The 24078-nt window shown below is 35.4% G+C and overlaps 1 protein-coding gene and 1 non-coding gene across 2 annotated transcripts in view; both read left to right on the plus strand.

Moving 5' to 3' along the window:
- The window catches only part of Cdh18 (cadherin 18), a 393131-nt gene that overhangs the window by 98829 nt on the left and 270224 nt on the right, over positions 1-24078 (plus strand). The window lies entirely within an intron of this gene.
- Positions 6529-6658, plus strand: LOC114621442. The gene has a single exon (XR_003711424.1). It is a non-coding gene; the product is annotated as a small nucleolar RNA SNORA17 (small nucleolar RNA).

Consider the following 24078-nt stretch of genomic DNA (forward strand, 5'->3'; position numbering starts at 1 on the left):
ATAGATAGATAGATAGATAGATAGATAGATAGATAGATAGATAGATATGGCACCCTTTAAAAATGTGCATTGATATTTTGCATGATGTGTATTTATTCAGAGAAGGGTGTTTGTTTCCCCGGTACAGCAGTTACAGATGGATTTGAGATACCATCTGGGCTTTTGGAATTCGACCAAGGTCTTCTGAAAGAGTAGCCAGTGCTTGTAACTCCTGAGCCATCTCACTAGCTCCTAAGATACTTGTTTTTATTTTAAGATTTTTTTTAACAATCAACTTTGTTATATTGACACATTGTAAGACTTCTTTTTGAAATTTCAAAGGTTTTCTTTTCTCTTATTGGGCTTCATAATAGTTTGCTTCTATAAACAAAAGCCATGGACTCCATAATTTTATTCTCTGGTTAAGCAACTGTAGATAGTTATTGAGAAACACTCATTATCTAGAGACCCTCATGAAGGCAACACAAAGAGCCTTTGCACCTAGTTGAGTCTGTGATTGAGTCTTCTGGTCTTCAGTGTCAGTCAGAAAGTCATCTACCTTTTCAACATTCTAAATGACTGCAAGAGATGATAATATCACCAACGATTTAAGATCAGAACATGATGACAGTGTTCTGTTTCAAGGCTGTAATTTAAATCTGAGTTGGAGGAATACTAGAAGGTACACTTGACAAACAGCACAATTTTAGTTTATTTTCTAATCAAAGCTTTTTGGAAGTGATGGGAATTCTGATTCCTGTCCTTGTTCAAAGGTGAGTCTTACGTTCTCTCCTTTGCTTGCCCAGATCAAAGGCTCAAAAATCTTCCACATAGAACCTGTAAATGGGAAAACTAGAGCCAAGATGTTTAGCAGACTTTTATATATAATAGAACAAGGTAATATTTTTCCATTAAAACAAGTATACACATGAAGAACTCAATGGTTACAGCCAATCTACAAGGAAGAGCAGCCCCTATAACAGTTAGATAATCATGATGGAAAGGAATAATTATAACAACTACAATTCCTGTGTTGCTTTGTTTATGGAAGGAAAATAAACTTAGCATGAGAGATAGCTTTTGATAATTTTTATTGGATATTTTATTTATTTACATTTCAGATGTTTTCTCCTTTCCCCATTGCCCTCCAGAAACCCCCATCCCATCCCCTTTCATCCTGCTTCTATGAGGGAGTGTCCCCACCCACCTGCCCACTCCCACCTCCCAACCCACGAATTCCCCCACAATGGGGCATCCAGCCATCACAAGACCAAGGACCTCCTCTCCCACCTATGCCCAACAAGGCCATCCTCCCCTATATATTCATCTGGAGCCATGTGTGCCTCCCTGTGTGAAACGAGGCTGGTAGTTTAGACCCTGGGAGCTCTGGTTGGTTGGTACTGTTGCTCTCCTCATGAGGCCTCAAACCACTTCAGCTCCTTCAGTCTTCTCTCTAACTCCTCCACTGGGAACCCCATGATCACTTCAATGGTTAGTTGTGAGCATCTGTCTTTGTATATGTCAGGTTCTGGCAGCTCATCTCAGGCAACAACTATATCAAGCTTCTGTTAGCATGCACTTCCCGGCATCCACATCAGTGTCTGCCTTTGGTGACTGCAGAATGCAGAGAGGATGAATACCCAGTGAGACAGTCTTCGGACAGCACCTCTTTCAGTCTCTGCTCTACACTTTGTCTCCATAGCATTGTTAAAGTATAAGGCGTATATGTAAGAAAAGAAAATGGAAATTTTTATTCTTTTCAAAAATAGCTTTGATTAAAGTATTCATGGAAATTTTTGACTTAATGGATTAGTTTTATAAAAATAACTGATTGAAGATATTTAAAAATATAAGAGTATGATGTCTAATTACAAAAAGCATATTAACTGAAATGAAAGAATTTACTTTATTTATAATTTTGAAAAAAGTAGAATTGCATTGGAAGTTAGTTGTATTTTACAAAGAAAACATCCTATTTTATATATGTTTCTATAAATAAAAAAAAGTATCTGTGGAGGAAAATCAACATTTCATGGAAAATTTAGATTCCTCAGTTATATAAAGGGCAAAGTTGAAAATAAATTAAGCATTTCACTTCTTTTCTAGATCTTTTTTAAAATTAACTTGTACCTCATTAAAGAGTTCATTAAACACTCATATGTGAAAATATGAAGCCCTTTATTGACCTTTCCATAGTTATGTGTTAAGTATTTGTCCTTTGTGAATCAGTGAAATATAATGAGAATTCAAATAAATAAAATTGATACCTAAGAGTAAAAAGATTATAGTTGAATGGAATGAGTTATAAATGCTGTTTTAAATCCATAAAATAACCATAATCTTTAAATCTATTTAAAATGAAAAAGTTCAAGATGTGTATTTTTTTTAAAAATCCTTCTTGATATTCTTATGCAAGTAAAGGTCATGATCACCTGACCAAAGATAAACTCTCAGAGCTCATACATGTGAGTAGATGTGCCTATCACTAGCCTTACTCTACCCCTAGTAATGCTAAAATTACAAGAATAATATTTATGATATTAGATTTCATTTAATTGGATATATATAATAGTTATAATAAATTCAAGTGTCCCTCCCATAAATAAATCACAATAGAGAAGGCCTAGTGGATATTGATTGAAACATTAAATAAATACCCAAAATGTGATAGACAACAAGTATGTTACATAATAGTTTCCTTCCCCTTTATATACAGTATATATTTATTTTGGTCCAAAGTGAATGTATAAAATATACTATTAAACACAAACATGACAAAGCACCCTATTCAAGTTTAGAATAGAAAAGTTTCAAACTTTGACTTTGAAGTTTGGTGAGCTATGAAGTGATGTGTAAGCCATTAATGACTCCATTTCAGTGTGACCATTGGTTTTCAGTCTCTGCCCTAACCCACACTTACTTTCTCCAATCAATGTTTTTCTGTTTTGTCAGATCAGTTTTTATGTCAGATCTAACTAAAATGTTCCTCTATCATCTAAATTTGGTAATTATGTATAGAATATATTTATAGAAGCAGCCATTATCAAAATTGAATCCATAACTTAAAATATAGTTTTATATTTCAGAGAGAATAGAATTATAAATTTCTTATGGATTTCTACAGAGTTCTGTACCATCAACTTCCCTTTCACAAAAAGGGCCATGGACAGAATTTTTGGTATGAGTCATCACTAGCAGCACAAACAGCTAGAGTTAAGAAAAGTGGAAAAAATGTACAGTCATACCAAGGTATTCTTTCCTAGGTGCCACAGAGGAATTCTTAATTCTCCTAAAAGAATATGTCCTGTAAAAGATTGCATTTCTACAAAGACTATAGCATATTTATTGTATTTGCCAATAGTTTTATAGACTTGGTGAGGCCCTAACTATTGACTCAAGTTTATAAGATAGCATCTTGACTGCAAATATCTCTCTATACATTTGTACACAGTTTTGTACAGTGATTGCTAAAAGGTTTCAATAGTAGTAAGATAGATCACCAAGTATTTACTGTCTATGAAAATATGATGATCACTCGTTTAAAACAATGTGTGTGTTTTTATTCTCATTGTTCTATGTTGTCTACATAGATAAGAATATGAATGACATAATAAAAATGTTTATGTAAATAAGTGCTAATATAATAAATTCATAAAAATTAACCAGACTTACTCCTAGTAATTCTTTCTTTAGCTAGAGACTTACATTAGATTTATGATCTTTATTATTAAAATAAAACTTTGCAAATAATGCTAGCATCAGACAAAAAAGCAAAACCCAATATGTATACAACCCAATGAAATTTTATACACTTAGAATAGGTATTTGAAATTATACATTAACTTTTATACTTTTGATATTCAATAGTTTTATGAATCTACAACAAAACACACACACATACCAAAATGACAGAATTAGATTTAGAAATTGAATTAGCTTTGTATTTTGTACCACAGCTCATGTCCATTACCTTTGTCAGTCCTTCCTCATTTCTTCAGGTATAGTCTTTCTCCTCTACCTTTATTCATATTTTTTATGTATCCATATGTTCTTTTGCTACAAACATACATATATTTATGACTAGGTTCTACATATTGGAGAGAACAAGCATTTTTTTCTGAGATTGTATGACCTTACTTAATAGAACACATTCTTAGACAACCCAGTCTTCTGACAATTTTTAAATTCTGTTTTATAGCTGTTAAATACTATATATTATTCATGTGTGTGTGTGTGTGTCCATACATTTAATTTTCCACAGATTGACAATTTTAGCAGTTCCAACTCATTGCTATAGTGAATAGAGAAAAAATTTAATGATGCTGATTTCATAAAACCATGATCCTGAGGTAGAATAACAGATATACTAGTCACAAATATTTGGATTTTAATATGCATCTCATAGGTGTAATATTGTTTTTGTGTCAAAGCATGGTTGTAACGATTAGAAGTCATACTAATTAAGTACTTATCTGCCAGCATAATGACAGGCTAACATAAGCTAAGCATAATGACAGTGCTGTAAAACTAAAATTACAGATGTTATGTTAAAAAGGAACATGGAAAGGGACGATGGTTGAGGTATGTGAGATTATGAAAGTGAAAAATCTTGTATTTCTCTCAACTAAATTCAGCTTTTATTTTAAAAACTTTTATTTTAAAAACAGGAAGTTAAACAATGTTTTTCTCATGATATCAGTGTTCACATCTTTTATAATTATTTTTAAATGATTATCTATTCTGTGTATGAACATTGCTCCTACACACATACACACACACACACACACACACACACACACACACACACATCATGTACATGCCTGGTACCTGACGAGGCCAGGAAGAATTCTCCCTCTGAAACTGGGGTTGTGGTATTGGGGTTGAGGTTCACCAATTGGTTGCTGGGAACCAACTAATTTCTTCTGCAAGAGCAGCAATTGCTCTTAGACACCAAGTCGTGTCTCAAGCTCGATTTATAATCATTAAATGTCAACATTTATTTTCAAAATATTGTCAGTGGGGGCTGAGACAATACTAAAGAACTTATTAGTGCTAATATAAATAAATTCATAAATATATGACTTACTATTGGGTTTGGCTTTTGTGTGTAATGTTTGTATTATTTTCAAAGTTCTAATTTAATAATAAGGATCATAAAACTAAAGAATAGTAAGTCAATACTTATGACTTTTGAGTAGTAACATATTGACAAAAATCCAGATTGTTTTAAAGGTGCAAAGGGTAGAAATGAATCAATGTCCACACATGGTAGACAAGACTGCTGGAAAACAGTGTGCTAGTTCCTTCCAGTGAAATCCAGCCTGAAGTTGAGTTCCTTTTTCTCCTTATCAGTCCTGCACTTGTTATACCAAAGATTGTCTCTTTCTTTCTCACCACTCAATAAGGAATGTTTTCTGTTTTCAAATCCCATCTTTGAGTTGTTCCCTTCCTATGTACAAATCTGAGAAACTGTCATTCAATACTAACTTTAAGTTGAACAGTCACTAGAAGCCTGCTGGGTATTCCTAGATGCTGGGTTTTGTAAGGACACATTTCTTTCTTGACAGGATAATAATTTGATTATACTGATTATGTGTTCTCCAGGCGCAATCTCCATTCCAGGCTGATTGCTCTCAGTTTTATTATAGAAACGCCTGAAGGCATGGTTAGTTCTGTAGAGAGAAAATGTTTTACGTCTTTAAGAGATTTGGTTTCTGTGTTCAAATGCAGTAGTGAAGACCTCTAATCCACAAATTTATGCTTTAAATAATGAGAAAGATTTTATTTTGTGGAGGTTTTTGGTTTGTTTTCCCTTGTTTTATTTTGTTTCTGAATTGTTAACACAGTGCAGTTTTGACAAAGAAGTCACCGAGGAACAAGATAGAAAAGAGAAACATAAAGTTTGAAATTATGATTTCTGAAAACATGGTCCTTATCTCGTTTATACTAAATATATTCTTTGTGAATGAATCAGGAATATATAATACATGCAATGAACCAATAGTAAAGTGACTCAGTAATCTTGCTAATTGTACGCTATTTTAAAAAGTTCCTTTCATGACACATTGTAAAAAAATTCATTTCATGACACACTACCACTCCACGGTGTAGGAGAATAATAATCATCACATCCCACAAACAATCACAAAGTTAAAGCCAAATTTCTCTGCCCTTCAATTTCTTGTAGTTGAGGCCAAGCAGAGATCAAAAAACCATTGCATCTCATGAAAGGTTTAAACAGAAATCTTAATGCTAATGAGTAGAGACATATACACATACCGAATATCATCCAAAGAGACATGTGCAACAATAGACCTAGGATGAGAGAGGCTACTTGGAATAAACACTAATGTTTTCCTCTGCCCTGGGAAAAATGAATCCCCTTGTACCAGATATGTAGTTCCTCTATCCCTCTACATGTTAATATGCAAAGGTAAAATAAGAAGGTGACTATTGTAGTTTTAAGACAGACTCTACCTATATCTGATTAAATTCACTATTGAAATAGAATTGAATTTCTTTGTAGTAGCAAGAACTGTACTAGCTTCTCCTGGCCCTTGGGGTGTTGCGGGTGTGGCTGCTGTGTCACATGTGTTTCAATAGGTGGAAGAGAGGAGAGGCTATGATTATGCTCAGTGTTTTGACCCAGGAACATCTGAATGATCAGTAGCCTAACATTCGCTGAATATGTGAGGCAGTGACAAGAGGGCTTGGACAGGGACCTAGCCTGAGACGACCACCATTCCAGTCCAGGTAGGTCAGGATAGGCTCGCTACAGGACAGGAAGCAAGCCTGCCTGGAACCACAGGCTTTAGGCAGCAGTAAGCCCAAGACAGATGGCCACTTGAGTGGGCTAGTAGAGGAGTGAGCTTGAAACAAAAACCCTACTGGTGCCAAGAGGCATAGGCAGGGAGCTAGCCTGAGATGAACACCACTCTGGTGACCCTCAGACTTGTGGGGGGTGGATCCGACCATGCTTGGGAAGCCACAACACTGGTGGCACCATAATGCACGAGCTAGGCATAGCATTCCTGGGATTAGTCCTCCTGAGAGAACCCAGACACTCAGAGACCCCCGGCACCACTAAGAGGTGGAAGGAAGTGGTGGATAAATGAAAGAGAAAGAGAAAGAGAAGGATGTGGGAACAACAAAAAGATACAAAACTAGAGGCTCTTGGGTAGTGAAGAAAAGCCTACTTTGAGTACCTGCTAATGCCACCTGGGAAAATAGTGGAGTCCTTGTCTGTGCTGACAATGGGGACCACATATGGGTCTGTGGCTATGCAGAAGCAGGGGTCTATTATCACCAAAGTCCAGGTAGACTCCCTAGCCACTGAGGACATATTGACTTCCGAGGGCTGTACAGAAGAGACCCTACCACGCACCTAGACATCATTCAAGTACTTGCCCTATAGAATGAGAGCCCAAAAACTGATCCTGCCAGTTAGTCAGTGACAGTAGAGCTTGGGAGAGCACACTGGTGGAATTGTGGATTAGTTAGCCCAAACAGCACTGGGGAGCTACCTCTACCACTCAACTCCCTGTGGTGGCATGGACAAGGAAGAGAGATACTAGCCTCACCCCTCACCACCTGCATCAGGCAGGAGACCTGGCCCTGGCGTCACAAGAGCAGGAGAGATCTTTTGTTCTTCACTGATTGCAGGCTCCGCACCTCACCTGCTAAGCAAAAATGGAGCTGTTCCTAGATGTGAGGGTTATGGGTGAACTGGACTTAAAGAGGTGAGTGTGTGAGAGCCAGCCCTGTTTCCTGTCTGCTGTGTGGTAGCGCTGGCAGGAAGAAACTCGCTCCTTTTCATTTTGTCCTCTACACAAAAGGAGGCAAGTAGTTGAGTTGGCTCGGATGCAGTCATAAGAGCAGGAGATCTTGTCCTGCCCACCACATGTTGCAGCTCTCAGGAGCAGGTCCTGCATCTTTCCTGGACCGCAGAGTAGACTTGGCCCTGCCTCTTGTTTGCTGAGCATGGCACAAATGAAGGAGAGACATCCACTTTTCTTCCCTTGCCCTTCACCATCTGTGGCACCCGGGAAGACTGCTCCCCAGGATTATGAGTGGGAGAAGTGGCGATGCTCTTCACTGGATGCAGCACTGAGGAAAGCAAGGATTGCACCTTGCTCGGGCATCAGGATAGAGGTGGTTCTGGTACAGGGGGTTTGCTGGTGAGACAGGCCCGAGGGTGAGAGAGCTGGAGAGCTGATTTTCTCTGATTCCTCTCAGGCCCAGATTTACTGCTTTCAATCGGCCCACTCATCATCTAACCTATCAATGAATGGCTGGAATGAATGAAGCGTCTGATCCTACAGATCCAAAACGAAAGGTTCTCGGAGGCACAGGGAAAGAACAGGATATCTGAGGAGTCCCAGTGAGGACCCAGTACTGATAGAGTAGCAGAAGCCAGAGGCCTCAAACCAGACCAATGGCATCATTGCAATAAACATTTGCAAGCAAAGAAGTGTGGACGAAACAAAACTTATGGGATACACTGTGACACATTACAGCTTTCACAAGATTTTTTTTTTCTCTGATGTTGTGCAGGCTGCATTTATGGAGGGCAGGAATGAAGGAAGAGGGAGACAAGTGGGTTTAGTGTGCATGATGTGAAATTCAAAAAGAATGAATAAAAAAATTGAAAAAAGCTGTACTTCTAGATATTTGACCTTAATAAAATAAAAATAAGCACACCCATGTGCACCTGATTTCTGGTGTGTACAGATATGGAGGTAGCTGCTTTGTTCTTACTGTTTCATCTTCTTTTCAAATGAAATTTGCCAGATTTTGTGGAGTTGTTGGTAACGACAGATTTATTCATACACATAGGAAGATACTTTTGTCTGTGAAGCGATCTTAAGTGATGTCTAAGGGTGATAAACTGGGAAGAGCCAGGATACAGAAGACAGTGTGTGTGTTGTACAGGTGGTCCTCACAGGAAGCTGTTGCTTCATCTAGCAATAGATATGTTCAGGGAATATCATACATTTGTTCACCCTGAGTCCCTAAGGAAGGACTGATTTCCCGAAGCCAACAGGCCTTCATTGTCCATTCATTGGCTCCTCTGTCACATTTCTGAATTTGTGCTTTGTTCAGTATGCCTAAACTGATTTCCACTGGATTATAAGCACGAGTGGCAGAAGATCATAAGGTACACATTAGAATGATCACTAAGGCAGTGGTTCACAATCTTTTTAATGATGCGACCCTTTGGTACAGTTTGTCATGTTGTGAATACCCCTAATCATAAAATTATTTTGTTGCTACTTCATAACTGTAATTTTGCTACTGCTATGAATTCTAATGTAAATATCTGATATGGGGGATATCTGGTATCTGCTATGGAGGGTCTGTCTCCACGTGGTAGGAATCACCAAGCAATCAAAGGCAATTGCTCATTTGAATACAGCTCATTAGCATAAAAACTTATCAAATATTGGCTTAAAGGTTGTAGGATATGGGATAAAAATCACCTCGTGAGTCCAGGCCTGGCTTCAGACACATATGACCAGAAAGGAAGTCACACAGGACACAGCCCGGCAAATTTTTTGTAACAAGAATTAACTAATATGAAGCCTAGTGTTTAATGTATATCAGAAGTGTCTCTGACAGATGGAAGTTGATCCCGTGCCCCTTGTACAAGCGAGTTTGTGAAAGACTACAGAGGATACTGACATGCAATTGCGAACAACATAGGTGGTTTTTTTTTTTTAGAAGATTTGCTAAGTCTGTGTAGGATAGTGCATAATAATTCTTTTCAGAATGATGAATTAATGATTTTTATTTATTGTTTTAGTTTTATACCCACATGTTTATGGGAATTGATCTAATGGAATTTTGCTTTTCTCCAAGAATAATTAGTCAAACTCAGAGACTTTTTAAAATATGTAATATAATTTTATATAACCAACATATTTTGATAATTTTAAGTCCTTTAAAATTTCACACAATGTATTTCGATCGTATTTACCCCAACTCTTCCCAGATTCATTCTCTCCTCTCTTCACTTTCCACTTTGATCCTCAACTTTTACGTCCTTATTTCTGTTATAAGACAAGACTGTCTTACAGCAGATGTCCTGGCCCTCTGGTTTCTTATCATCATTCAGCCCACGTTTCTGCCTTAAACCTTGGGTTTAGGGCTTTGGGCATACATTTATTATTAGTTGGGGATACATGACCCCAGAAACCTTTCTTCTTCACACTTCGAATGACTGGACTTTTCTGAAATGATCTCCATTTGCTGAGAAAAAAATAACGTTTCATCAATGAGGAGCAAAGCTACAGGGATCTGCAAGAATAAGCTTTTAGAATGCATTGAGAAATAATAAATCAATTAGGAAAGAGGCAGGAATATATTTTTCTTTAGATTGCATGGAATAACTTGCCATAAGAAGTTGCCTAAAGTACCAATCATGAATTCCCTGCAATTTTGTAGGTCTAAAGTTCAAGTCAATACTGTTGGTTACTGCCAGGATATAACCACTTCTACAGTACATTTTAGAATATCTTCGTGATTTGTGTATATTTTCTAGTTTCTAAACATCACAGTTAGAAACGACTGTTCTCCCTTGGCAACTTGCATAGCTCTAGCAGATACTGTGATATCTTGTCCTAAGAAAGAAGGGTCCTAGGAATGTTCCAGTTTGATTCACACACATCTTGTTTCCAATGTAGATTATACCTTCAGCAAAAGGATGTATACCTTCAAACAAAGAGAACAATAAGGAATGTTTTGGAATATCTTAGGGCTCATCTGACCATCAATTTAGAAAAAGCTTTTCTATGCTTATACTTTTTATTCAGGCACGTGGTGGAAGAGGTAGGTAGAATTCTCTGAGTCCATGGCCAGATTTGTTTGTATAGAGAGTTTCAGACAAGCTGGGACCATAGTTAGATTCTGTCTGAATAAATGATATGCTGCCATTTCAGACAGATATTATAGGACCCTAATCCACAAATGTTAGTACGTAGTCACTTAGAGATTTATTTACTAATATGTTCATACTCAGCAATATGGGAAGAGACTTATTTTGTGTAGGTTGGCCTGGGAATTTTCACCTAAAGAGAACTCCAGTTGAAGCTGCTAGGTTATAGTGCATGATATTAACTAATATAGTTCAAAAGTATACACATCAACTTAAACTGTGCTTTATTGCCTTTTCCACTGAAAATACAATAATTTAATTTAAAATCCTTATTGAGATAAAAAGGAGGCCTCAACAATTGTGGAGAAAAGACTTTTTCTATGAATATACACTTAAACTTTAAATAAATGCAATTTCTCTGGATAAAGAACATAGTGTTTTTTTATTCTGCCATTACACAATGCATCCTTTTTCTCAAACAGCATGAAAATATCAAAAACATATTATCACTTCAAAAGCGATGTTTTTCTTTTACTGCAAGCATAACTCTCCAAGTACAAAATGTTCTTAGTCTACATAAGGGATGATAAGATCCTATTTGCTTTAGTTGTATTAAATCAACATGCAGTTTTAGCTGTTTTAACTAAACAGGATTGTAATTATTAAGCTATTACTATTGAGAAACATATTGTGTTTTGAGGATCAAGCACAGCTGGAAGATACACGCTACCTCAAGTACCAGATGCTCCATTTCCATCATTTGTTTAGATTTATTCAAACATAAACATGAATGAGCAGAAGGATGAGGAGGTGCCAAACAGTCTTTTATTGAAAATTTATTAAATTTTTCTTTTATTAATCATTTTTAGTTACTGTTTTCATTTTTTAAATATTTTTGATACTCTACTATATTTGCATACATTCTTTCTTTCCATAACTCCCTCCAAACCCTCCCATATAATTCTCCTTGATCTCTTTCAAATTTATGGTTCCCTTCTCACTAATTATTGGCATCCTCGTATATGTATTTAAACATATATTCAAAAAATATAATTTACTCAGTCAGTACAATGTTATTCATATTATTTTCAGGGCTTACCATTTGATATTAGAACACAGTTAGTGTGTTCTTTCCTGAGGATAACTATTTCTTTTATTCTGAGAGTTGTTTACATGTCTGTAGTTTTGTATGTAGGGTCAGGGGTTCTGGATTTATCCCCTGTCCACGTTGGCATGATTCTAGTTGTTGACATTCCCAGCTAATGCTTAGACATTCATGTGATGAGGCTTTGTGAATATAACTCCTGAAATTATTAGGTAATACATTCTCACAGCAGACAATTCCTGACCCTATAGCCTTCATACTTCTTCCATGTTTCCTGAGCCTTGAGTGCAAGCGTTGGGTTTTGGCTGTATTCGTTGGAACTGGTCTCCCCAAATATTTATTTTAATTGGTCATGGTCTTCTACAATGTTTCCTTCTGTTGCATAGAAAAGATTACTTGATGAGGGGTGAGGACTACACTTACCTGTGCTTAAGGACAAATATTTAGATTGTAGCTAGGCATTGTCTGGTTTAATTTAATAGTAGTTATTCATGTATTTTATGATTCATGGCTTCACTAGGTATATCTTGTTGTATAGATTTCCAGTACCAGGCATGATTACTGTTAACCTTTATTGTTAACTTTTAAAAAATAGCAAAAACAAATATACCAAAATAACATGAAGAATTTAAAGTAAACTGTATAAAGGAAAAAGACAAACTTCTATCAAATGTATTAGTTACTTTTCTGTTGCTATCATGAAACACATGATGAAGGAAATTTATGTAAGGGCAGGCTTATTTGGACTTACACTTAAGAAGGATAAGAGTGTTTTATGACAGTACTGGGGCTTTTCAAAAAGGTAGCAGGCACGATGGGGTGGCAAGAAAAGAAAGTTAAGAGCTTGCATTTTAAGTGAAAAGCATTGAACAGGGTAAGGCTTTTAATAATCAAAGCCCACTGCCAGTAACACATCTCTTGAACAAGACACACATGCTAAGTCTCTCCACACAGCACTATCAACTGGGGACTAAGTATTCAAATGTCTGAGACCTTTGGGGACATTTCTTACTTGAACCATGCTTCTCTGACAGTATTCTACCTTTACAGATGATAAATACTGTAACTTTGTAAAACATTTTTAAAAAACATTTATATAACAATATACTAATTATAGTATATAAATATTAGCTAGCTTCATCCCATTTTAACATAACTTGATAGCAACTTCTAGCATTATTCTGAAGCTTTGGTGTATCTCAGAGATCATACTACTACCTACTTGGAGAAATCCACTGCATAAAAATATCACCCATTCAAACATTTATCTACAGTTCAGCATTAGCATGTAAACTTGCGCTTATCATAATAGTCCCGGTGAATACAATATTACGTTTCTGTTGGTATGATAAACATCATGAACAAAGGAATTTGAGCAGGGAAGTGTTTACTACATCTTACAGTTTCCTATCCTCCTTGATGACAGTCAGAGAAGGAACTTAAGATAAGGAAATCTGGAAGCAGGAACTGAAGCAGAGCAATGGAGGAGGAACAGTGCTTACTGAACTGCTTTCAGTGGCAACTCCCTTATCCCAACCAGTACAAGCTGCCTTGAAATTATAATGTACCCATGAGATACTCTACAGCGTGTATACCATTAATTAAGAAAATTCCCCATAAACTTGCATCCAGGCAATCAGATGGAGTCATTTTCTCAGCTGAGTTGTATTTCAGATAATTCTAGCTTGTGTAAACAAAACCCAAGCCAGAATATGAGGTGCATCTATTTTAATATGTGCTGTCTTCTCTCACTAAATATCATACGTTATAAATAGTTCTTTTTTTTTTCAAATCCATGTCACATTTTAAATATCTGTAGCTCAAATTTGATAAGTAGGGTATATTAGCAAGCAAATATAGACTTCCTGAATTAAGCGAAATAAATAGATGTACCTTCATAAATTAATTAGCAGATATTTGAAATATTTTTAATAATGTGATGGATGAAAAACTAGATCTTAAAATAGTTTAACTTTAGGGCCATCCACGGAGAAGAAGGAGGAGGGGTAAGGGGATGGGGGGTTCCTGGGTGGGTGGGGGATGGGGTAAGGGGACAACATATGAAATGTAAATAAAATATCCAATAAAAAAAAAGCAAAAAATAGTTTAACTTTCATGTTTATTGTTACCAGTGAAATGATTATATTCTTACATAATAACAAAAGCCACCTCTTTGCATGTTCTTATTTTATCATAAACACACACACACACTCCTGTCTAGTCTATGTAAAATTGCTGAATATATATGTCTCACGGTGGAACCCTTGTTATTGTATAACAACTTTAGCAGATCTATCCTTGGGAGTATTTCCTCCCACTCTCACCATCCATGTCACCTGAAGGCCTTTGATTAGTGCTCTTGGTCCATGAGTTTTCCCTTCAATATTAGCATATCATTTAGTGTTTTGCTCCATACCTCACCATGACCGACAGAGTCAACTCACCTGGACCTCTGGGAGCTATCAGAGCCTGAGACGCCAACCAGAGAACATACACGGGCTGGAATGAGCCCGGGGCACACATGCAGCTCAGTCTCCATGTGGATACCCCAACAACTGGAGCAGACTGTGGAATCCATTCCCCAACAGGGCTGCCTTGTCTAGCGGGAGGGTATGTGCATATTCTGACATAGACTTGATGCAACTGAGTAAGGAGATACTCAAGTGGGACCCTACTCTTTCAGAGGAAAAGGAAGTTAGTGGAAGGTCACTGTGAGGGGGGATTGAGAGGGGGATAGCATTTGGTATGAAAATAAAATAAAATAAAATAAAATAAAATAAAATAAAATAAAATAAAATAAAATAGGCTTTGTACATAGAATAGTGGTAAATGTGCTCAATAGGGTGACTATATATAGTAATACACATAATAGTCATGTGTGTGTGCGTGTGTATGTATGTGCGTGCTCTATAAATGTGTGTAAGGATAATTATAGAACAAACAGTGAGTGGGAATGGAAGAGTTAGAAGATGATATGAGTGGGAAGAGTGATGGAGATTTAGGGCTCAAAAGAAGGGTTTTCAAAAACATTCAAACTTTTAAAAAGCAATAAGGGATTGTTTTTAATATATATTTTTTATTCACTTTACATCCCAATATCAGCCCCCTGTCTCTTTCCATCCCCTCTAATGTAGAACCTACCTACCTTCTTCCATCCTCCTCTCCATGGAGAAGCAGGAGCCCTCCTCTAGGTGTCACCCCACCAGCACCCCCTACCCACTCCCCCAGCATACCCCCCCCAGTCACTGCAGGACTAGAAGCATCCTCTCCCACTGAGGCCAGACAAGGCAGTGACTGCATTAGGGGAAACGGTTCCACAGGCAGGCAACAGATTCATGAAATGCCCTCCGCTCCTGTTGCTGGGACCAATCAGCTCATCTGCTACATTCCCTGTCACAACAAGGAAATTGTAATGTGCATAAAATATAAATTATGGTGACAAAATAGTTAAATAGCTTAAATAAAAAACCAAAATAATTAAAATAACAGAAGTAGAAGGAGTCAATATGAAAATATTCATTTAGTTTTCTTTTCTCCGTTTACCCTCTCTTGACATAGTTGTTGATTTTTTCATTTTCTGTAAAACTGTGTCTTTTATAAATAGACGATACGTCCAAGGGAAAGGTTTTTTTTTTTAAAAAAAAAAAACAGAATATATGACCAATTTCATTGTTGTGATTTATTGATTTTTCTCACACAGTAGACAAGACTTATTAGATCAAATAACAGAACCATAAAACCCAAAAATATTTTCATGATAAAAATTATAGCTTTTAGTTGGTACGTTCAATTGAGGGGTGGTAATTTTGTAATTGTATATAAAAGTCTCTGAAATATTCCCAATGAAGACATCAACTTTATTTTTATAAGACTACAGAGCAGCAATTATACTTAAAATGCTGCAGATTCCCTAGGAAAGCATATCTGCACAGTGTCTAATAATACTCTAGAGGATAGTATATAGTTTTGTTAAGATTTTGATTTTACAGTGCATTTTTTTCTTCAAGACTTAAAAATTTATAATTTAGTGTCCAAAACAAGTAAATTGTAGTGTCAACAGGATGGTAACACAACTGGGATTTTATTCCTTACATTCAGTCTTTTGAAAGATTGTATTACACAGCATCTCCCCTATTTTATTTCCTAGTTGCATAAGCTATAAAGCTACATAAACAGAATAACACAAAAGTGGGAGATGTGCACACCAAACTGCAAATAAAATCTCAATTAGTTTTCCCAATAGTAAAAGCAAAACTCTGTGACTTTCAGTGTGCCTTCTAAAAATGAGATATTTAATGTGTATTGTATTACTAGTCCCACAACATTTAGGAAATCCTTAAAAACGTTTGATTATTTTTTAAAAATAGGTCTGAGTGAATGAACCAAAGAGGTGGCAATGTTTACCTATCTTCCTGTATATTGTTTTACACTAATTCACACAGTCAAACAAAATCTGTCTGTCACTTAATAATATTCCACTTATGTGGAAACTGTTTTTTTATTCTAAATTAGTTTTCAGACACTGTGAATTTTGACCCATTTATAATGTGAAAAGTTATTCTCACATTTAAAGTTTTTTAGAAGACTACATGGCTGACTTCTCTAAGCTGGTTGAAAAAAAAGATAATAATTTGAGAAAAAAATCACATCTCCTGTCCAATCAATTCATAGTTTATTATTATTACACATCCAATTAAAAAAAACTTATGGTATGGTACTCCACATTATAGAAATGTATATGTACTGTTTAAACTATGTGTAAATATAAAAAATTAGTATGTGAGCTCCAGAAATAGTTCAACTTAAGCTCACACAGTGCTGCTGCAGAAAACCCAGGTTTAAATCACCAATCACCACACCTACATAACATACCTCACACTCCCCTGAGTGTAAAGCTCTCTTCTGAGGGAACCTGCACTCACTCATTCATGTACACACATATACATAAATATGTAATTAAAATATAAAAATCCTAGTGTCTGATGAGGATATGGTGGCTTGCAGATAGGTCAGTGAGCAAGCTTTTACCATGTAAACATAAGTACCAGTGGCTATCTCCATTACCCATCTGCAAGCCTGGTTAGGTGTTGCAAATGTGTAATCCCAGCACCTGGGAGTCATCTGTTTTAGCTTAATTTGTAACCCGAGTCCTCATAGTAGATTCATTTTGAACAACAAAATGACCACTAATAACAAAATCTAAAGAAGGTACTAACTCCTGAGGAATTCTGTTGCTCGCTCTCACACATACATGTACATACACACTATCTGCTGGACCCACAACCATGAGTAAATGCAAAAAGGAAACAACTATAAAATAAGAAAAAAAGTAATGAGTTCAGTTTTGTAGAGTTTTTAAGTTTATTTTCTTTATTAAAAATAGTTTTTTTCCTATCATACAATACATCCAGACCACGGATTCCTCTGCTTCATGCTTCCCAGCTCCCTCTAACCTACCTTCTCCTCCAGACCCACTTCTCTTCCCTCCTATCTTCCTATTGTGTTGTGTCTTCTGCTGTAATATGAAGGGTTTTTCTTTGCCTTGTAGTATCCTGTTTTGTCATGTTTGGTTGTTGTCACTTGGAACTCTGCTCTCATTTCTGAAGACATTTTAATATTTGATCACCAGGATTCACGCTATAAAAGAGAAAAGAAAGAGTCCTTAGTCATGCTATTTTCATTTACCTCACATAATTATAAGTCCAAGCTATACTAGGGCATGTTCATTCATCAACCAGGGCTTAGAAACCACTTGTTAAAAACTCAAAGACCAAAGACGAAGGGCAATCCAAGAACAGCATTCTGAATCAAAGATTGATTTTGTCTTGATCTTGAATTACTTAAATTTTCTCTAATATAAAAGAACAGAGGGAAAAAAAGCAGAATTTTATCTGTAAAACGGAGTTTTATTATCTGATAATTTAAACATAATTGCCACTCAACTTTTAAGTCAAAGGCAGGGTATCGTAACTGAGTTAAAGCATGTTTTTAAGTTTTGATTCTACAGTTTTCAATGTCACAAATCCAAAACTAACTATTTTGGTAACATAAGCACCTCCAGAGCCAGGTAGTCATTTACATACTTTCCGTCTATTTGTTGTCTTCTCACAACAAATGTTTACTTATGGTCTACAATAATGAAATAAACAAAAGCAGTTAGTGTGGAAATGGAAAATATATTGAGTGTGAAGAGACTCATAGAACTCTACTATCGAGATGTGGTGGCTAAAATTGTCTACAAGATCTAGAATTTAAATTGATAAGATTCTGGGCACTCTCATTAGAGATTATACAGATGAGGTCAATGGAGTTACTCAGATTCACTTTAATTGTGAACGGAGCTGTTCACACTTTCTGGTTCTACACTAAATTAGAGACAGCGTGAGCTCAGCACGCCCATGGGTTGCTTTCTGCTGTGTACTTGAGTATCCAATGTGGTCAGCTGCATGAGTCTCCTCTTAATTCCTCCCAAATGAGGATTATACATCCAAAGTGTGATTCAATACAAACATTTACATCCTTAGATGGATTTTGTCAACTCTTTTGACAAAACAATATAACACATAGCAGGCTCATAGTAGACTTCTTTAGCAAGAATAAGATCAAGGATATAACCTTTTAGAGGAAAAAAGGCCATAACAAGGAATTTCAACATCTAGACCTCTACGTGAAGGGTTAGAGAATTACAACAAATTTTTATTTTTGTTTGCTATATTTTGAGAAAAAGTCTTTTATATAATACAGGTTAGCCTAGATCTCCCTGTACCGCCTCAGCTTGTTTCATTATCATAATCATCTTGATTGAGTTCTTCCAAGGCTGTCATTGCATATATGTGCCACTATGTAAAGCAGGAGGATACTATTTTAACCTTCCTGCAAGAAAACAACTTGGCCTGTCAGAATTAGTATGGAGAAGTTGAAATACTCTGAGTCACAGACAAAGGTTTGGTAAGACTCCCAAAGATTCTATGTGATGTACACAAATTTGCATTTGGACTGTAAGCAAATGCTATTTATATCAATTGGCAGATGGAGGTGTGATTTTAAATATTTAACTCATAAATTGTATACTAGATATAAAATATTCTACAAAGTTATGGAGAAAAGAGTTAATTGGAATTCTAAGGGATGAAATATATAATAAAAACTCAGATGCATATATCGTTATAGAATGAAGAAGCAGATTTAAAGTAACAATTATAAACACATAATAATGAGTGGATCCACGAAACAGTGAAGACTGTAGCTCTGGGGTCAGAAATGTATCTGAAAGTGTGTCTAACCAGTAAAAGAAGATATGCCTACGTCTCCAGGCCACTGGAAATCTTTAGAGATTTTATGAAAGGAAAATTGACTAAAATCTTAGATTACAATATCTAGAATAAATTTAACATATGCAATGAATCAAAATTAAAGAAAAGATGATTCTTTTCAGTACCTTTAATTTTCCTTGTCAATTATTAAAATTAACATTCAAATAAAACCACTTTGTATTTAATATGCCTGACAGTACCAGGATATCTAAAAAATTTTTCTAGGTAAGAGTAAGGTTGTATGCTTTTCAGAATGAGTCATGATCGAAAAGATGCTTGTTCATCAGACAGGCTGAATTTCAGAATTATACTTCAAGATTTTATTCCAGTTTAGTTCTGATAGCTACAGTGAAATTACAATTTAACTGTATCAGCATAGTCTTATTTCTTCCAGATTTTGGTAGTATTGGTCATTATAAGTTATCCTTGCTATGAGCGGATACACATTTAAACATATACAATTAGAATATACATTAGAATTCGCTCTATGAGGCTGTTGTTTTGAAGGAAGCTCCTCTCCATTCTCAGTACTGAGCTCAATGGCTCTGTTGCTTTATTCAGAAAAGATGTCTTCATTTGTCCAAAAATAAAAGCAGTTTCTAAATAAATGGCATTCTTATCTAGAATATACATTTAAGATACAGTTGCATTACATAAGATGAATAAGACCCTACTAATGATTAATATAATTATAATATATAATAATATATTAATATAATAGTAAATAATATGATAATGATATAGTACATATTAATCTGTGCCTTAAGAAGTTCATGCTAATTTTGATTCTGTTTTATGAACATATGCACTATCATGTGTCTTACCATTTATACAGATATTGGAAGGATCATTTAAGAAACAACGATCAAGGTTTTATGAAGATAATTTTCATAACAGATGAAATAGAAAAGGAATAGAGATAAATGTATTGTTTACTATTTCTTTAAAGATTTAAAATATGCATACAATGAATGCAATTTGATTATATTTACTCAGCATTGGTATCCCTAGCTCCTCCAGATTCATGCCATCTGTCTTCCTAACTTACGGTTTTTGTTATTGTTGTTTTTTATTAAACTACCCACTGAGTCCAAATCATGCTGCTCATATACACATGGATATGGCCCACTCATTGGGGCAACATCAACTAATCAAGCCATATCTTCCACTGCCATCAAGAGCCTATAGCTCAGTAGCTAGGGATGTGATCTTGGTCCGATTCTTTTTGCTGCAATGTAAAGTGGCTTGGCAGTGTGCAGGTCTCTTGCCATTAACTACTGCTGCTGCGAGGTCATCAAAATTCAATCATGGGTAGACATCATTTAACTCCTTCATCCTCAATATCTAACTCTTTCAATATCCCCTCCCTCCCTGTCTCTTTCCATATTCCTTAAGTCTAAACCATGTAGGAATGGAACTTAATATAAATGTTTCATTTAAGGCTGAACAACGAACAGGCACTCTCTGCACCTGAATCATTTCTGAATATTTTATGTGTTAATTATAGTTCACTGAACAATAAGCTCTGACAAGGATGAGAAGGCTGTTTGATAGTGTCTACATTTGGCAAAATATTAATAGGAGGGTCTTCCCATGTGATCTCTGAGCCCCTCAGTCATGACTACTTGGTTAGATTTGCAGTACTATGCAAGTGTTTACTCCTGTGAATCATCCCTTAAATCTATAAATAATGAAGTTTATTACTTCCATAACATATATGTTCCCAATATGACCCATGGTCATATCTTGCCAAGCAAATCATAATTGCCATCCAGAATATTTCCAGAATGTTCACCCCAATAATGTGGTAGCACCATCCAGTATCATAAAAGCTAGAAGGGAGGGGAGAAATTTCTTGTTAGTACCAACCTGATATCCCCATTTTTTTTCTTATCAAGATTTTAATGACTTCAGTAGTGGGGTCTTCCTGTCAAGTCTGGGAGGCAATCAAAAGCCATCCAATAGCCTCTATTGTTTTGGGTGGTAGTTTCTAGAATGTTTCTGACCAACTACTCTATGGAGGTAACACATATCAGACATCTTTATTTGACTTTTTAATTTGACAACCTCTGTCTTCAGAAAGGAACATTAGTATTGGCTGTGTAGGCTAACTCCTACTGACTTCCGTGTATGATATATAAAAGTAAGTTTCTTTGTTTTTCTCAAACATCAATGGTATTAGTTACTACTCATTCTTACACCATCTGTGTCCCATAATTCAAACGCAAGCCTGTCTCTGAACCTCATTCTCCATTTTTCCTATTCTGTCACATGTTCTCTATGATTCCTTCTGTCTCAAGGACCCTCTACATTGACCTCTTTCCTCCTGGCTTTTTAAAATGAACAGTCTAAGTTAAACACGCAATCTAATGTTTCTATTGTAAGATCTGTATGTGAGTTAAACCATTTGACATTTCTATTTCTGAATGTATATTACCTTACCCTGTACACTTTCCCCTTCTCTTGTATGTTTGCTTGCAAGTTTCACAATTTCGTTTTTCTTCTCTGCTAAATAAAATTTGGTCATATGTGGGCACCATAATTTCATTTTATGTTTATTAGCTAACAGGAGTAGTCACTGGGTCCATGGCTTAGCTATTGTGAAGGGAGAAAATAATCATGAATTGGCATTCGTCTTTGTAGTTGGAAGTAACCTTTGAATATATCACTGGAGTGTCGCCATAGGTTATATGGTAGATCTAAATAAATAGTCTGTGAAACCACCACACTGATTCCCACATTATTTGCAAGAGTTTATCCTCATAGCAATGGTGTACAGGGCATTTTCTCCTCATTCTTATCAGAATTCCTTGTCATTTGTTTTCTTGATGTTAGGCATTGTGATTGAGCGGAATAGTTTCAATTTACACAGCATAACAGCTAAAGATACTAAATACCTTTAAAAAATATTTCTTATTTATTTGTACTTCTTCTTTTGAGGAATCTGTTTAGTCAGTTCCATGCCAGACTTTCAATTGTCATTGTGAAGGCACACAATGGTAGTATATACTGAAGAAGCAGATTTACAAAGATCATGAGTTCAAGACAAGCTTGAATTACACTTTTGTGGCTAAGGAAATATTTCTTTGACATAAAAAATATTTCAGGCTTTGGTTTTAATCTAAGATTTATGAATTGATGAATTTAAAAAGATATATGAAGATTTATGAATTTAAAAAGTGGTTCTAGTCAAAGGTCTATTTACAAGAAGTAATATTTGAAGTGTGCAGGAAAAATATGAACCTCAGACAAAGTAACAATATAGTAATAATAATTGAATATTATTATTTAAAATGATCGTCAGAAGCCACATACCCTGATGTGGGTTTTATTATTTACTCATTTTTTCAAAAGTGATTCATTCCATGTAGTAGAGATGAAACCCCACAAGTAGTGTCAGACAGCTCAGGTAGAGCACAGATCAATTAACAAAGGACTTTCTTTTACACCAGTTCACATATTCTATTCTTGGAAAATTACATTTTTTGAGGATTATTACAGTAACACTAATAGCAGAAATTCTGGTTTCATACACAAAGCCAATTTCTCTTTAAAAAAGCAACAAACACAATTATTGAAAAGAGTATTTTATAACTATTAAAATTGATGAGACTCCTTAAGAAATTCACTTAAATAAGTAGGAATTTTGTGGGTAGGAGAGAGGAAAGATCATATACTTACCACTGGAGGGGAACAGCTGATGGTTTCAATACACATGGCCACTTATGGACTATGACAAAACTGATGAATCATGAGATATCTCCAAAAGTGCAATGGTTTTGCTTGTTTCTCTCTCATTCCAGCAATATACTCAGCACTTTTCATAACTTTCATCAGATTAAAGTTTTATAATCTTTATAAAGATTGTAAGTGCATATAGTTGAAAAGGCACTTATATGTTTTTCAATGATATACAAGATAAACAATGTAAAGAAAGTCACTCACTCAACATTTCTGTAATGCATTTCAAAAGTTACTTCCTTCACCCTGTACTCATGAATTATGCTTTGTTAAGTAATTTAGCATAAAGGACAGAGATGTTAAGTTTATTTGAGCATCACACCAAATGGTGAGAAGCCATTAAGATAATAACACTTTCTATATATTTGTCATGTCGGTTTCTAAGAAGCACTATGATAATCTCTGTCTGTTAAATCCATGAGTTGACAAAAATCTGTGTGAAATTAAAAAAAATATATCACCAAAATAAAATTGGCACTAAAAACAAAGTAGAAAGAAAGAAGGCAATTACTTCAGCCAAATGTTTCAATAGATGTCAATATGGTGACTTGAATAATTTAGCTTATTCAAATGTGAATTTAGAAAACAATCATAATAAATGTTGTGAGTTTTCATTCTCTTTCCAGTGCTTGTACAACTTTGGGCCTAGAAAAATACCCATTTTTCTCATAAACTTAAGAGAATATTGAATTGCTTTTAATAAAATAAATATGCGTATTATTGCTCTCACAGAATAGTGTAACATTTGAATAGTGCATTTGCTACATGTTTGACGTATTCAAATCCTACATAATTCTTGTTCCACCAATGGCAATAAGATGCCATTATCATTATCTCTAGTTCATCAGGAAAGTTGTTTATATATTAAAAAAAAAAAATCCCTACTGGTGCTCTAAAACATTCTTACCCCTAACTACATAATGGCACTTTTACAATTATACATAAAAATCAGGCAAATTAGTGATGATTTACTTTGTTTTCAAATAATTAACTATATCTTTATGCCTATCTGAATGCACTACATTTAACAGTACATCGTAGTCTACGCTTATGTGCAGGAAGGACAT

Source organism: Grammomys surdaster, unplaced genomic scaffold (genome assembly GCF_004785775.1).
Source record: "Grammomys surdaster isolate TR1022 unplaced genomic scaffold, NIH_TR_1.0 174, whole genome shotgun sequence".
NCBI classification, from domain to species: Eukaryota; Metazoa; Chordata; class Mammalia; order Rodentia; family Muridae; genus Grammomys; species Grammomys surdaster.